Below are 14,450 nucleotides of genomic sequence, written 5' to 3' on the forward strand. Positions count from 1 at the left end.
TAATGGCAAGTTTATTTATCCCTGCCTTTCTGGACCAAGGAGAAATGGTTTTTGTCTCTGGGAGTTTTGTCAGACTGGGAGATGCCCATTATGAAAGGCCAGGAGGACCTCAGGGAAAACACTCCCTCTCCGTGGGTGTTGGAGAAGGCCCCATGACAGTATCTGCTGCTGAATTCTTCCAGATGTTGAGGATGGAGCTCAAACTTGATTCCACAGCCCACTCTTGCCCTTTTACAAGAATAAAAGGGGATTCACAGGAAGATCTGCAATTACAAGACCTCACTGTGCTTTGGGTGATGTTAGAGTAAGGAAGGGTATTGGGTGGAAAAGATTCAAAATTTACCTGTCTGGTTTTCCATTTGATTTCTTTTTCTAGGCCAAGAAGAAATTTCTCACAAAACGAGCTTTGGAAAATTACAGGATCAAAAGGAACATTTCTAGTCAAGCCATCCTGTGAGCACTGGAACTTACAGTGATTACCTTCTACCCTCCCCTGGGTCACAAATGTGAGCTCCTGAAGGGATTCTCCTGTGTCTGGTGAGAGCTGAATGTACCCACACATCATTTTCCACAAAAGTTGAAAGCACTGAACCTTGAAACCCCTGTTATCTGTCACATTTTGTGAAATAGGCCCCAGTATAGAAGCCACTGGGGAAGGGATACAACAGACATATGCACACTAAAAGGAGTGATAAACAAGCCTTTAGGAAAACAAGACAAAAAGGAAACCAGAAAAATTATAAAAGTGTATAGCTGATAAAAGAAAAACTCTGCATTCTGAGGATTCAAAGTTTCACGGCAGTGCCTAGAATTATTAGACTGAAAAATTCTAGTCTTATTTTATAGCACCAAGTTTTCTAAGTTTGAATAAAGGAAAATTATCTGAAACCCTAGTTTTGCTCAGACCCTCTCCAGTTGGTGATTTTTGTGTCAAAAAAAAAAAAGCCATGCAGTTTGCAATGACAAGAAAATAAGCACATGAGGTTATAATTTCCCTTTGTTCTGCATGAGAAATTTCCAGAGAAGATGGAGCTGCTGGTTATTTCCATCCTCTAATTAAGACACATAGCAATTCTGTTTGGCCTGACATACTCTCAAAAGGAGTACAGACATGTAGTATGTTAGAGATAGTACTGGAACCGCTTCTCTAAAAGCCTCTAAAATTACATCAAAAGAGAACACTTTGATCCTTTCTGACCTACCAGTGAGCTCCCACATTAGTATGAAAAACCTGACTCTAAAACCACCAGGAGATCTTGGGTCACCTGGAGCCCTCGGCTCCTCTCAGTCTGGCTCTGGCTACAAGACACAGAAATCATCCAACATAAGATGAGTTCACTTGTTTTCACCTTTTGGCCATTTTGCTGCATGCAACTGCTTGTACTAAGCCCAGAGAAGTTGGAAGTTCACACAACTGGGTCACGAAGCGCCTGCATGAGCTTCCACCTGAACTCAAAGCAGAGCTCCAGGGGTCAGGACCAAGATTATAAAGGCTGATAATGTGAAAGTACAGAGAACATTCCTGCAACCGCTTAATGATGTGAGTAACCTCACTAACACATGGAAATCCTCTGTGTAGCATAAGAAGCTGCAGCTGAGTCCCTGTCTGGCATTTGCAATTCTTGGGCAGCATCTTGCATTGTTAATTTTAACTATACTTTTGCAAAGTGATACACAGTGCTGTTCTAGGCCATTTAGCAAGCCAGAATTGAGTGGTAAATCTGAGCTGTTTGGGACTCCTGCTCTGAGAGGTTTCTCATGGATTTCAAGGAGAGAACAGATCACACACGGGGTGCAGTGATTAGGCCTTGAAACAGCAAAACCAAGCAAGATCCCAGGGTCTCAGTGCAACACTGAAATTGCCTCTATCTGCATTTGTCAGGGGGCTGAGGGAGACCTTCATCCCCCAGACTGCTTCTGGGCTGATGGGGAAGGTGAGAGACAGCCAAGACCTGCTGGGAGTGGGGACAGATGGGACAAGGCATTGCACAGTGGTGTGTGTGCTGCTGTAACACATGACCCTGCCCAAAGAAGTGCTGCTGGAAAGGGATTTGTCTCCCTCCTCACTTAAACTCTTCTATACTAATTACCAAGGAGACACCATGAACAGCTATAGCCATAGGAAGGTGCCCCACACACTGAAGAGTCTGACTTTCTGAAAATACTTGTGACAGATGTGCCAGAGAGAAAGGCCTTTAGACCCTGACAGGTGACAAAACAAAAACATCGAGCTTAGTTGCAAGCAGAACCACAGAAGAAAACAACAGCAATAAAGTTAAGCTGGAGATTCCCAAACTTCCATTTTTATTTTCTTTGGGGTTTGGATACAGGAGGGCAGTAAGCCAGTGCTTCCTGAGTTTACTGCAGCTCAAAACCTGCAGTCCTGTGAGCAGGTGAGCACTTACATTTTCTTCCAGGTGACAAAGTGTCCAAGTATTTACGTGGTCAATAAAAAATTTCTACATTTTAGGACCTGGCCCAAATTCTCATCCTTACATCAGTCAGCATAATTAATACAATTTGTGTTCTTGTCTGCACAGCACAGTTTTCTTTAAGACTTTGTCTATAACCCAGCACAACAGATGCAAGGCCCTTTGTAGAACCTTTGCCAACAGGGAACAGTTTTGTTTATCTCCTCACCTCAGTGATTGTCCCACATTTTTTATTCTCTCCCTAAATTTCCCTCTGCACTAGTTTATGCTTTAACCTTTGACACTGCATTAGTCCTTGGCGGATTCACTTTTCAGAATGAAACAAAGAGAAAATAATTTACTTGTGGACAACAGAAAACAGCCCTTTCATAAAACTTTCTTGTCTAGTACAGGAGTTTGGGAGTGAGGCGTTTGTTCAGTTTGGTTTTTATACTAACCACAGCTACCTCAGAAAGTCAGGTTTACCTTGAAAATGTAAAAAAAACCCCAAAAACCCTAGGTTCCTACACAAGATCTATTTCATTAAAAAAAAAAAAAATCTCTAGGCAGAGATTTTTCAACACACTACCCTTCCACTCCCCATACAAAAGTATATCATGAATTTTTCTCTTTGGAAAAAACACAGTTTTGGAACAAAATTTTATAAAGGTCTTCACTGTGCCCCTAACCCAAATGACTCAAGTTTTCTAAGACCTTTATCATACAACCAGAGTAAACCACCATGACTGGCAAGAGCAGCACTAAGAGCTGGAGAAACAAGTTTGGACAGAACTGGGCTTAAAATCCAGATTGTACAAGGTACAGACACCAGAAGCTATGGGAGCACCACTCTGCTGCTCTGGAAGCTGCAGAGAGAAAAGGGGTTCTGATGAGGAAGACTCTGGTTAATGACCTCATCTGAGCACACATCCAGAAGAAAATAACAATTTTAAGGAGAGTTTGATGGGTGTCCTTCCACAGGGCATTTTACAGAGATTAGCAGAGATAAATCTTCCTGCCCTTCCCTGTATGCAGGGCAGGAAAAGGCCCTGGAGATTAGGGCACAGTGTTTTTTAACTGATATGTTTGTTTTGGTGGACTATAAAACAAACCTCTTGGAAAACACCTAAAAATCTTAACTTCTAGCTCACTTGTGCACACAGAATCAGAGGTGGAAAAAAACCATTAAGGAAGGTGCTTGGAAATGTGGGAAAGAAAGAGAACTCTACACTTATTACCACGATCATTCAATCTTCTGTTCTTTCAGCATTTGGGATTGGCAATATTGCTTCCCTGATGGGCAGAACTGCTCATTAATATATGTGATACATCTGCTTCTCCATGTTGTACAGAGCAAGCAAAATCAATTCTGATTGTGAGTTTGAGCTTGGAGTGCAATAGAGACTATATCTGACAGCAGACTGAGCCCAATTTCCCCATTTCATAAAAAACATATGCTGTGAGATGATTAAGATGTGGTCCCCTCTTTCATTCCTATCTGCTGAAGTTTCACATGGAAACAGGGAGTTTTTCAACTCAAGATGCCACACCTGATACCCTGTCTTTGCTCTGCAACTGGCTCTTAGAAATTATCATTGATCTTTGCAGCCTGCAGGTACCTTTGGTTCACTCAGGACACTGAACTGTGCTGTGGTCTGTCACCCTGTGCTGACACCTGTCCCGTGGAGCTGCTGCTGTGTCACACAGCCACCACCATCTCACAGGGCAAACACTTCACAGCACAGCTCTTTCCCTAGTAAATTAATGTTTAAGTTATACCAGGATCCAGCAAAGTATGAGATGACACTTTTGCAGACGTCTTGTTCAGACACCTCAAGTCTGCTGGTGGAACCATTTCACTGAATTGCATTCACCAGGACAGAAAAAAGAGAACGTCTTTAGTAATACTGCTGCATCAGTTATCTGGTGCTTGTAAACCTGCCTTCCCGACCTCTTGACAACAAGGGAAATCAGACATTTTCACAGCAGTTGAAGAACTTCTACAATTCTGTTTTATGCAGAACTCCACTTCAGGCCCTAAGGACCTGCTTTTTCATTTTATTGCTGGCCTTTTCTCTTCACCCTGACCTGCCTCTGTATTCCCAAGTTGCTCAGCCTTTATCTCTATGTAAAGAGGGCAAAAGCCTGCTATTCCATGTGCTATTCTGACAGGGAATTCCTGTCACAGGAACACTCGGAGCACCGCTGCAACCTGACAACGATATCTCCCTGAAAAGTTATTTTTGAGCACTCGCTCCATATTTAAATGCACTAAGTGATGTGTTAGCTGCAGAAGAGAGAGAAAAGGAATAAAGGTCAATAATTAATTTTTAAGAGCCTACAGCCTACAGGTTATCATTTGTGTGTTAGAGGTTGCAAAATCTTTTAGGAGTCAGTTGCTGTTACTCAGATAAAAAACCTGAATACATGTATGTAAAGCCACAAGATCAAACACATTACACACTGCTTCTGGCATGTCAAAACCAAAATAAAGCCCCTAGAACTTAAGGACAACATGTACACAAAGGATTTGAGTGAACCTCTTCATGCCTAACATTTTAAAAGCAAAAAGCACTTTAAAAAGATCAACCCTGGCAGCAATTTTTGCATGGAAATTTAGTTTACCTGTTTATATAACTACACAACCATGTTTCTGCTGTTTGGAACGTCTACACTACCAGTGCCAATAGATTTGGAGCTTTTTTAAATTTCATCTATTAAATACTCATCTGGGAAAGAAACCTAATTTAAATAATACTTTACAAAAGGATGTGGAAAAACAGTCAGGCACTGATTTTCTCTTCCACTTCAGCAGGGTGTTGTTTGCTGTGCTTTTTTGCCTCTGGTTCTTACTGTTGCTGCAGAGCCACAATTGCTTCCAGGGCTGTTCTACATTTGCAACAGCCCAAACCTAAGGCAAAACCAGCACCAACCCTTCTGCTCACTCCAGTGGGCTCTGGATTCACTGGATTCACACCTGTGCTCATTTAATGCTGAAGCTTCTGGTGGTGAACCCCAAATAAACCATCGGGCACCAGTCAGCACGTCAGGATCTGGTACAAACGCCACAGCCTGGTGTCATAAGTCATTCTTTTTACACAAACAGAATCCCAAATACCAACTGATTGTTAAAAGGCCACTTACCAAGGTTTATTAAGTACATACAACATAAATCCATTTGGCATGTAATTAATTCAAAATTACATGAGCACTAAATGTGCAATTAACTCTACGAGGAATGCTTAGGCCTTTAACTGGCATTTACAAAGGAAGCTACAAGTTTATTAGCTAGCAATTTATTGCTAAAATACTGGCAATTCCTGAGTATGTTGATTGAAATCTAACTTAATATCACTATATCGTTATAGGGCAATTAAGGGTCTAAACAACACTTCCAAGTAAATTAATAAACAATGGAAGTTTCATGCATTAACAAGAACACTGTTAACCACACAGCCAACAGGTCCTTTATCAAAGGCCAACAAGTGTGCTTGTCCTCAGCCATATCCCAACACTTTACCAGCATGTTACCAATCCTCAAGGGGATATTAGGGATCTGCTGGCAAAATCCCACTGCTGTTTCCAGACAAGTATTTCCATAGGACGCTGCACAGCAGATTTTAGCCAAACAGCCACGATTTAGGGCCTCATTTGGTCAAAATTACAGCATGAATAAAGCTCAGCACAGATGCTGAAAAAGAACAGAGCAAACCAGAGGAAGGGTGTTACCAATCCCTTTGTCTGGGAAGTTTTCTTCTTGGGCCCAGACTAGCAAAGCATGTTTGCAGCAGGGACAAGCACGCTGACACATGCACTGCCCAGTCTGACCTTCTGGCCCTGAGCCTGAACACTCTTTATATATCAGCACTTCACTACAAGATGGTACAGAAGTGCCCTCAGAGCCTGCACAACAAGAGGAGTCTTTGGGGTTCCGCTTAAAAATCAACAAAACTCCAGCTCAAAAGGCAAACATTATTTTACAAATCAGTTAAATCTGGCAAAAGTTTGGATTCAGGCCCAAGCTTTGTGGCCTGGAGTTCTTTTTATGATGAACTAAATACTGAATCTGAGAATCCACAAATTTCTTGAAAATATGTACTTAATATGAACTTGGAGTCTAACCCCATAGTCCAAGCCTATTACTCAAGTCTATATACTCTCCTGGCTGGACATCCAGTTTATGATTACTCTTTTATCTCTGGAAAGCATAATCTGTCCATAGCAATGTCAACAGACAGCCATCTGCAGCACATATTTTGCTTCCACTTCTAACCTCCACCCTGTGATTCTCCTCATGCAAACTAATAAGCAGCTCCCACGTGCCAGGACTTGGATCCCTGCACCATTTCCCTGCTGTAGTCACTGCATGCCCTGGGTCTCACACAGAGAAGACAATTCCAGCCAAATGTACAGATGACAAGGAAAGCTGCCCCCCTGCCTGGGCTGAGCAGTGTTTTGTCATCTGAGATTTCAGCAGCATTGGGCTTCTCACTCTGGTTTGCTCTTCCCCATCATGAAGTTATGTGTTATCAGTGAAAATTTATCCCTCTGCATTTTGTGGCAGAGCAAAAGGTTAGGAGGAACCACAGAAAAAGGGAAGAGACAAACTGTTCAGGATTATCTTTTACAGCTGGGGGTCAGGATCTTTTGGAGGATTGAGATATTAAAAAAATAAAATAAAAGAGGAAAAAAAAATCCACTCCAACTGATAAATAAGACAAGTCATATGTCCCTAAAATACAGCCAAATTCCTTGGCATCTCCTTTCTGACCTCCTCACTGAGATCCCTCCAGCCAAAACAGCGTGAGGTGCCACGGCTGCCCTGAGACCACCCTCAGCTGGTGCCTCAGATCAAAGACAGATGCTGTGCAAGATGCTCAAGAGCACTTCATTGCTCATTTGGCTCCACAGACAGGATCCACCACCGCTCCAGCACTCCTGCAGCCCTCTCTAGGGTAAAGTATCCATAACTCAGTGTTTCCTTTATATTATATATCACAGATTTTTGTAGCAACACAACAACTCCAGCCAAAAAGCCATGGATGCATTTTTCAGTTTGATTAACTCCATTTAGCTGGCTCAGTTGTGTGGTCAGGTATTGACCACACAACAGTAACCCTCTAAAGGATCCAGAGGTGCACAGGATTTAAAATCTGCAGAGAACAGAACAGGCACAGAAGGCTTTGAGCACACAGCAGTCAGACTGAAACAATTAGGCTTAATAACTTCATATGCAACCTCCCCTCCCACAGAAAAATCCAACACTTAGGAAAATCTAGGCAAAAGAAGGAAATATGTTTATTGATTTTTATTAATCTCTTCTTAATTTCAGTATTTGGGGGAAGGTTTGTTTTTTTTTTAAGGGGTTTCACTTTTTGCCGTGCTGGGGTAATTTAGAGTTAAATGTAATTTATGGACTCCCAAGGCTCCAGCAACTGTTAGTGTTTCTCTTTAGAAGAATCTGAATGCAAATGTTACAGGTGACATTACTTTGAAGTTCTATTCTTAGCTTTCCAGTAGATGTTTAATAACATCAGAAAACATTATCCAAGGCAATACAATTAAGCCTTCTCTAAAATCCCTGAACAAAAGATGTCCAGTCTGAGGATTCTGTGAGCTGTCAGGTCCCCAAGCTCGCCTCCGCCTTGCTGGGGGCAGCTGGGAGCAGGCTCAGATTTTCACTTGTTTGAAGCTGATCCCACCCTGGACACCATCAGCTGTCACAGGTCTGCTTGCTCGGCTCACACACAGATTAATCTCTCTCCATTTTCACAGACTCGCAGTCACCAGGTTAATTTAATAACCAGAGGCTTCAGGTGATGGGAGTCAGCAGAGAGAGGCTGCGCTGGTACCCTCAAAATAGCAGGATATAGACCATCAGATGGCTCAAACCACAGACTGCTTTTCCTGAGACTCTGATATGAAGGTTATGGAGCAGACCAATGGAAGACACCGTGGTACTGTCATACCAATTCCTAGACCCAGCTTCAATACCATTCATTCTGAATTTTCAGCATAAAATTACATTAAATTACATGAATTCAATACAAAATACATTAATTACATTGGACTAATTCTGGGGTGCTGCAGTTATTTTACTCAGGGTCTGTATTATGCTTTGAGTAGCTGTACACCAGGAGAAACAGCCTCTGCTGAGCTTTTGGTTCACATATTATTACTAATTTACATGCAATCTTCATTCAGTCCTGGCCAGGCCCTATTTTCTCAACCTCCACCTGTTCCTGTGTCACAGGGCATTTGTCTCCAGCCTGGATTGATGAACAGTGGGGGGAAAGTTGATGGGGTGCTTCCATGGAGATTCCTAAACCCCAGTAGATGCTGAAGAGGGGTTTATACACACAAATACATTCACAAACAACAGCAAGAGAGCAGGATTTACTGGTGCCTGCCACCAAGCCCTGAGTTATGATGAGGACTGTGTCAGTTGAGCTATTTTCAATGTTCTTTTGTTTAGGGTTGATTAGAAGTGCAGACTGAGCTGTGCAGCTCCCACTGGCAGCCTGATAAATACAGGCACAGCAGCTTTGTTGATTGTCCTCCTCTCCATTCCCTTTCACTCCCTCTCCTTAAAAATGCATTTCCAAAACTGCTCCATTCATTCTATAGTCAAGCCACCAAAGGAAATCAGAATTTACTGGAAGGCCTTTAGATTTCAGAAGGCTATTTAGACAAAGTAAGAGGAAAAAGAAAAATCCCTTGGGAAAATCTCGTCTGAAATAAAACACCATAGTGCATTCAGAGAAAAAAAAAATCAAATACAAACATTAGGCATGAATATACCAACATGCCACTAAATAAAAATAATCCTTAGAGCTTACACAGAGCTTTTTAACTCCACAAAGCAAACATTAACCAATTAGTTAAAGCTAAAACACAAGCACTAAGGTCAGCTATGCACTAAGCTGCTGCACTGTAAATCTGAACTAAGTCCAGAGACTTAAATCATCGTGCTTTGGATTTCCAGCAGCATGGCTAACAGCAGACCCTGGCCTCTGGCTGAACACAAAAGATGTTCTAAACTTTCAAAATCCACTTTCTGTGCACATGTACATGCTGTGTAGCACTAGAACCCGACTACTTGCCTACTACATACATTCCTTCTGCAGACACTTATATATCCAGGACATGTTTTCCATTGCCCTTTTTCTACTAAATTTTATATGGTGAATAATACTTCAGGAATTTGATCACACTCACACAAATTCTCAAGTATATGCTGATGCTCTCAGAGCATCCACTGCATCACCCCTGTGCCCCTCAGCAGCTCTTCAGAGGAAGCAATTTCTTTGAAGCTCAAAGCTTAGCAGAGTCAGTAAAAGAAAAAAAAAATCTCCAAAGCAGCTTCCTGAACTTCCAAGTTCTCCAGCTCTAAAACAAACACGCTTCTATCTCTTTAAATCTGCTTCCTCATAACCACAAACATGTATGTTTTTCATAAAGCTCTGGAAATTGTACTGGGCCCAAGGGAAGGTACCAAGTGGAAACCCTGATATCTTGAGATTAGAACTCTACTAGTCCTGAGGTACAATGTGCTGTTTGTAACAATTATAATAATACACCTGTACTACCATTGTCAGTGTGGAGTAGCCACATGGGGTCTCATTAGTATTGTATTAGGACTGCATGGGGAAACGGATAATGGCCCATAATGAAAAATGCCAAATTTTCTATATAATAAAAATGAACTTGATTAATGAAAATCACTTTCAGGGAAAGAGTTACAGCGTTGTTAGAAATAAAAAATGATGTATTAATCCGACACTCTTACAGATGGTCCCAACCTCCTGACAACTGCTATTCATTTGAGATGCTATTAGCATGCATAATTATGCTAATTAAGTTGTAATTAAGCACCAATTCTTCAGAGGGCTTTTTTTGTCTATCATTTAATACAACTCAGCTTCAAAGAGTGCTTAAAGCTTTACACAGTGTTTCATGAGAAAGGGGTTCCCAAGTTTCTTAGCAAAGATTCAGCAGCTGAGCTATGGAACGGGGCCTGTAATCTTTGTTTTGGTTAAAGGGAAAACAGCAAATTGAAGCAGGGTCTGCCAATTGTTGATAAAATAATTAACATTTTCTGCTAAAATAGCACAGTTCAGACTAGGACAATTATGAAAAGGAGAAAAATGGTATAATTATCAATGGAGCCAACACCAGTGGACTATTATGGCTGCTACCCCCTAATTTGAAAAAAATAATTTATTGAAAAGTAGATTCCCGTAAATAATAATAATGGTCCTGATTCAGATACTCTTACAGATACTGTGTACAGTCCTTCATTCCAAGACTACTCCTGCAGGCCTAATTTAAATAACAGGGCAAATTGCATCAGCTCAATTTAAATTGATCTGAAAATCAATTTAATTAAACCAGGGCCAATCTCAGTGTGAACACTCCTGCTTCATTTTAACTTACACCTGTTTCCAATTGATCAAGGATTTGATCCAGTAGAGGAGTTTAGATAAAGCCACTCTTATTCCAGGATTTCCACTATTTTAATGCACCTTTCCTGTTTGAATGAGGTTAAAGCAGATGCAAAAATAACAATCTTTTTTGACAGCTCATTACTAACATTATTATTCACACATTTGTGAAAATGAGAGAATTGTCTTAAAAGCCAGCAGAAACCCAAGCCCCTGCTTGCCAGTGCTGGCAAGTCCTTCTCCCCTTTTTGGAACAGGATTGGGTAGTACTGTGAAAGCCATATTCTCATAATTCCACATCTCCCTCTTTCTAGCACAGTAGATCTGTACTCCTATTTGGGCAAAACTGTACTGTCACATTAAGCCAAAGGAATATTTTTATTTTTAACTGATTCAGCTGTTTTCTTGTCTTATGAGCAGAGCTGAAATGGCAAATAGCTACTTTATTTATTTTTTTTTTAAGGAAAAAAAGTCTCATGATAAAAATATTAAACTATGTACTGTACGTGCAAGTTGACATTGTGAGTATCCAGGCTTGGCCAATTTCCTGGGACCCAAACATTTGGCTCTAATTCTCATTTCAACAGCCTACAGGACCAAATAATTTTGCTTTCTTTTTACTTCAGACCCCATCCCAAACATTAAATGCCTTGCCAATAAAACCTAAAGCAATGTAGTATCATTTGCCTCACATGGAATACTAAGCAATATATATAAAAGCATATAAATATTTTTTTTAAAAAAGTAAATGGGGAACATGCACTGTAAAATCAAAAGTCTCTGCACTAATCTTCGGATAAACACAAATGGTTGCTGTTAAGAAAATGGCCCAGAGGGGATTATCTAAAATACTGTTATACTGCTGACAACTTGGCTGTCTCTTTTTTTTATTATTTCATTGTATTCTTATTTAGAGCTCTATTCAATCATCTGCTGCAATTTCAGATTGGTCTTTACTTCTCAGTTAATTCAAGTTTTCAAACCCTGTCAGGCTCAGATTTCAAATAAAGGTGTAAAAAGTAGAAAAGGGCACTTTTTTAGCTGGGATGTTTTTGACATTTGGGTTCTTCAGCAATAAAGAAGCAAATTGGAGGCTGAGGGTTTGACTCTTTGAAAACAAACAATGACATTTTAAAAGCAAGCTGGACTGCTTTGAGCACAACTGATAAACTCCACTCAGCCAGATGCCAACCAGAAATCCCTTGAACAATGTCTGGAGCCAGATTAGCAGATTCCTGCATGCTCCAGTTCAGAGGTAAAATGTGCATGGTCTCCCCATGCAATTTTCCCTTCCCACTTGTGCACTCTTTGTTGGGTCATTCACAGACTGAACCTCGTTACAAGCTGCTTGCAAACACAGCCTCGTGTGTGAATGTCCGACATCAGACCCTGATGTTTTCCTTCAAAAGCAAACATGGCCACAGGAAAAGCCATCTAAACATCAGAATGTGGGCATGTTGGGCAGTTTAGCCCAATTAATCCCTATTTTGCTAGAGAAAAAACAACTTTAAAAATTTCCACTGATTCATGTTATGCTAAATGCAAGGATGGGCTGAGTGAAGCAAACAAACCTGCAACCCTGTGTTCAGTAACTTCCAAATATCTCTCACAGTAAGGCCCAATTAAAATTTACAGCATGTTTACAAATGCCATCCCACCAGTGGGAAATCCAGCACCAGAATCCTTCAAAGTCTTTACCCAGCTGGGGAAAAAAATCTCAGACTCTGCCCCAAAATGTTTTGTTCATTTGTTCCCCATACAGAGCTTTTTGTGGATTTGCAGTGGTGGCAGCTTGTCTGCACCTCAAGAAATGTGTATTATTTACAGTAGTGGGTTCAGTAAATAACTGACATCATCTACAAAAAAAGACATCCAATACAGGATTTATGCCCAAACAAAGTAGAATATATAATATAGCACAGAATGCTCGAAAGCTTTTAATTCAAAATACTTTGTGCATTTGTTTTCAGTCTGCTGTGTGTCAGCTATATTGAAAACTCCCCAAACTACATGAAGCTAGTTCAAAGACAACAAATGCAGGTTTTTCTTTCAATACAGATTGTATTAAAGGACTTGTGTTCTCTGAATGTCAACCAACCATTGAGTATTGGCAAAAAGCAATTTCTTTAATAGCAAGGTTAATTGAAATACCATTGAAAGCTGATTTCTATTGTACAATCGAAATTAGCGGTTTACCTGAAAAATCCAATTGGCATTGAAAAAGGTTGCTAGATGATCATAAAATGATGAGAAGAATTGTAACAGAATGAAGAAAGTCATGGACAGGAAAACAGAACATATAAGTAATGCTCCAGTTTCATCATTATATGACTTTGCTTCTCAAAAGTTCTTTTCAACTCATTAAAGATTTTAGAACTTTAAAAATGTTAGAAAACCAAAGGAGATTTTTGATTCCCAAGCACTGGGAAAGCAGATCTCTAAAATTCAGCAGCCTTGGTGAAGAAAATGCAGTGGACTCACGGCTGCCTTGTCCTTCCCTCCTTGGTGGTAAGTAGTTCCCTTCTTGTTGTTTGAATGGATCAAACATTATCTATAGACTTCCAACACTATAATAACAGCTTCCAAAAAGCAAGATCTAAAAAGTACAGTACAAATTTGGAGCTTGTAATGAAGTCTGAAACAGATAGTTCTCCTCCAGAATTTTGCTTATATGTATAAAAACACAGACTGTAACAGGCACCTGATCCAAATCCCAAAGTCAATGGCAGCCTTTCCATTGCCCTCACTGGGACTGAGATCAGATCTGTAGTATCCATTTGCTCCTGGTTTAGGCAGGAACAGAAAAGACTCTTGATCCACTGTAGAACTCTGATCCCCAGGCTCAATCAGAAAATTAAGTAGCATACAAAAACCCTCTACACCAAAATTCATGTCCAAATCTAATTCATATCTCAAAAAGAAGTAAAAACGGGATTCCATATAATCCATTTACCCATCTTCAATACAAGAATCTTCTATTGAGTGCACTTGATAAAAACCAAAACCACAATTCAATTGGCTTCCTTTGAAGAACGAACAGAAAACAACCCAGAGGCTGCTTCCTTCCCTCCCCACAGTGCAAGAAAAACAGTGAGAAATGATCTTTTGTTCTGTAGCAAACTCTAAAAGCATCACAGCCCATATTGTGACACTTCCACATCAGACCCAGCAGCAGCAAACTCCTGTGAAGGATGTGAGAGCTGAGAGAGAAAGTCTGTAACTACTCCTTCCACTGAAATTTGCCCCCATGTCAGAAACATGGTGGGATTAAAAGTGATTCAATATTAGAAACAAAGGAGTTTTGAGATGCTTTTCAGTGTCTCATTTGAGGGTTCCCTGACTCCTGCAGAAGACACACAGGACTGTTTTTCAGGAATAAGTGCTTTGTCCCTGTTGTCAGAATCCATCTCAGGAGTGGTGTTTGGCTCCTTCTTATGGGAGAGAATTTTTTCCAGCAATGCACTGAGTTTATCATGAAGCACAGAAGAGGGAATATTAATATTCACTTTGAGCAAAACACCAGCTCTGATGATGTTTTTCTTTTTATTCCTACCACTGTTCAATAAGATTAACTCTCATCCACTGAAAAGTTTGT

Source organism: Cyanistes caeruleus, chromosome 12 (genome assembly GCF_971803275.1).
Source record: "Cyanistes caeruleus chromosome 12, bCyaCae1.hap1.1, whole genome shotgun sequence".
Lineage (NCBI taxonomy): Eukaryota > Metazoa > Chordata > Aves > Passeriformes > Paridae > Cyanistes > Cyanistes caeruleus.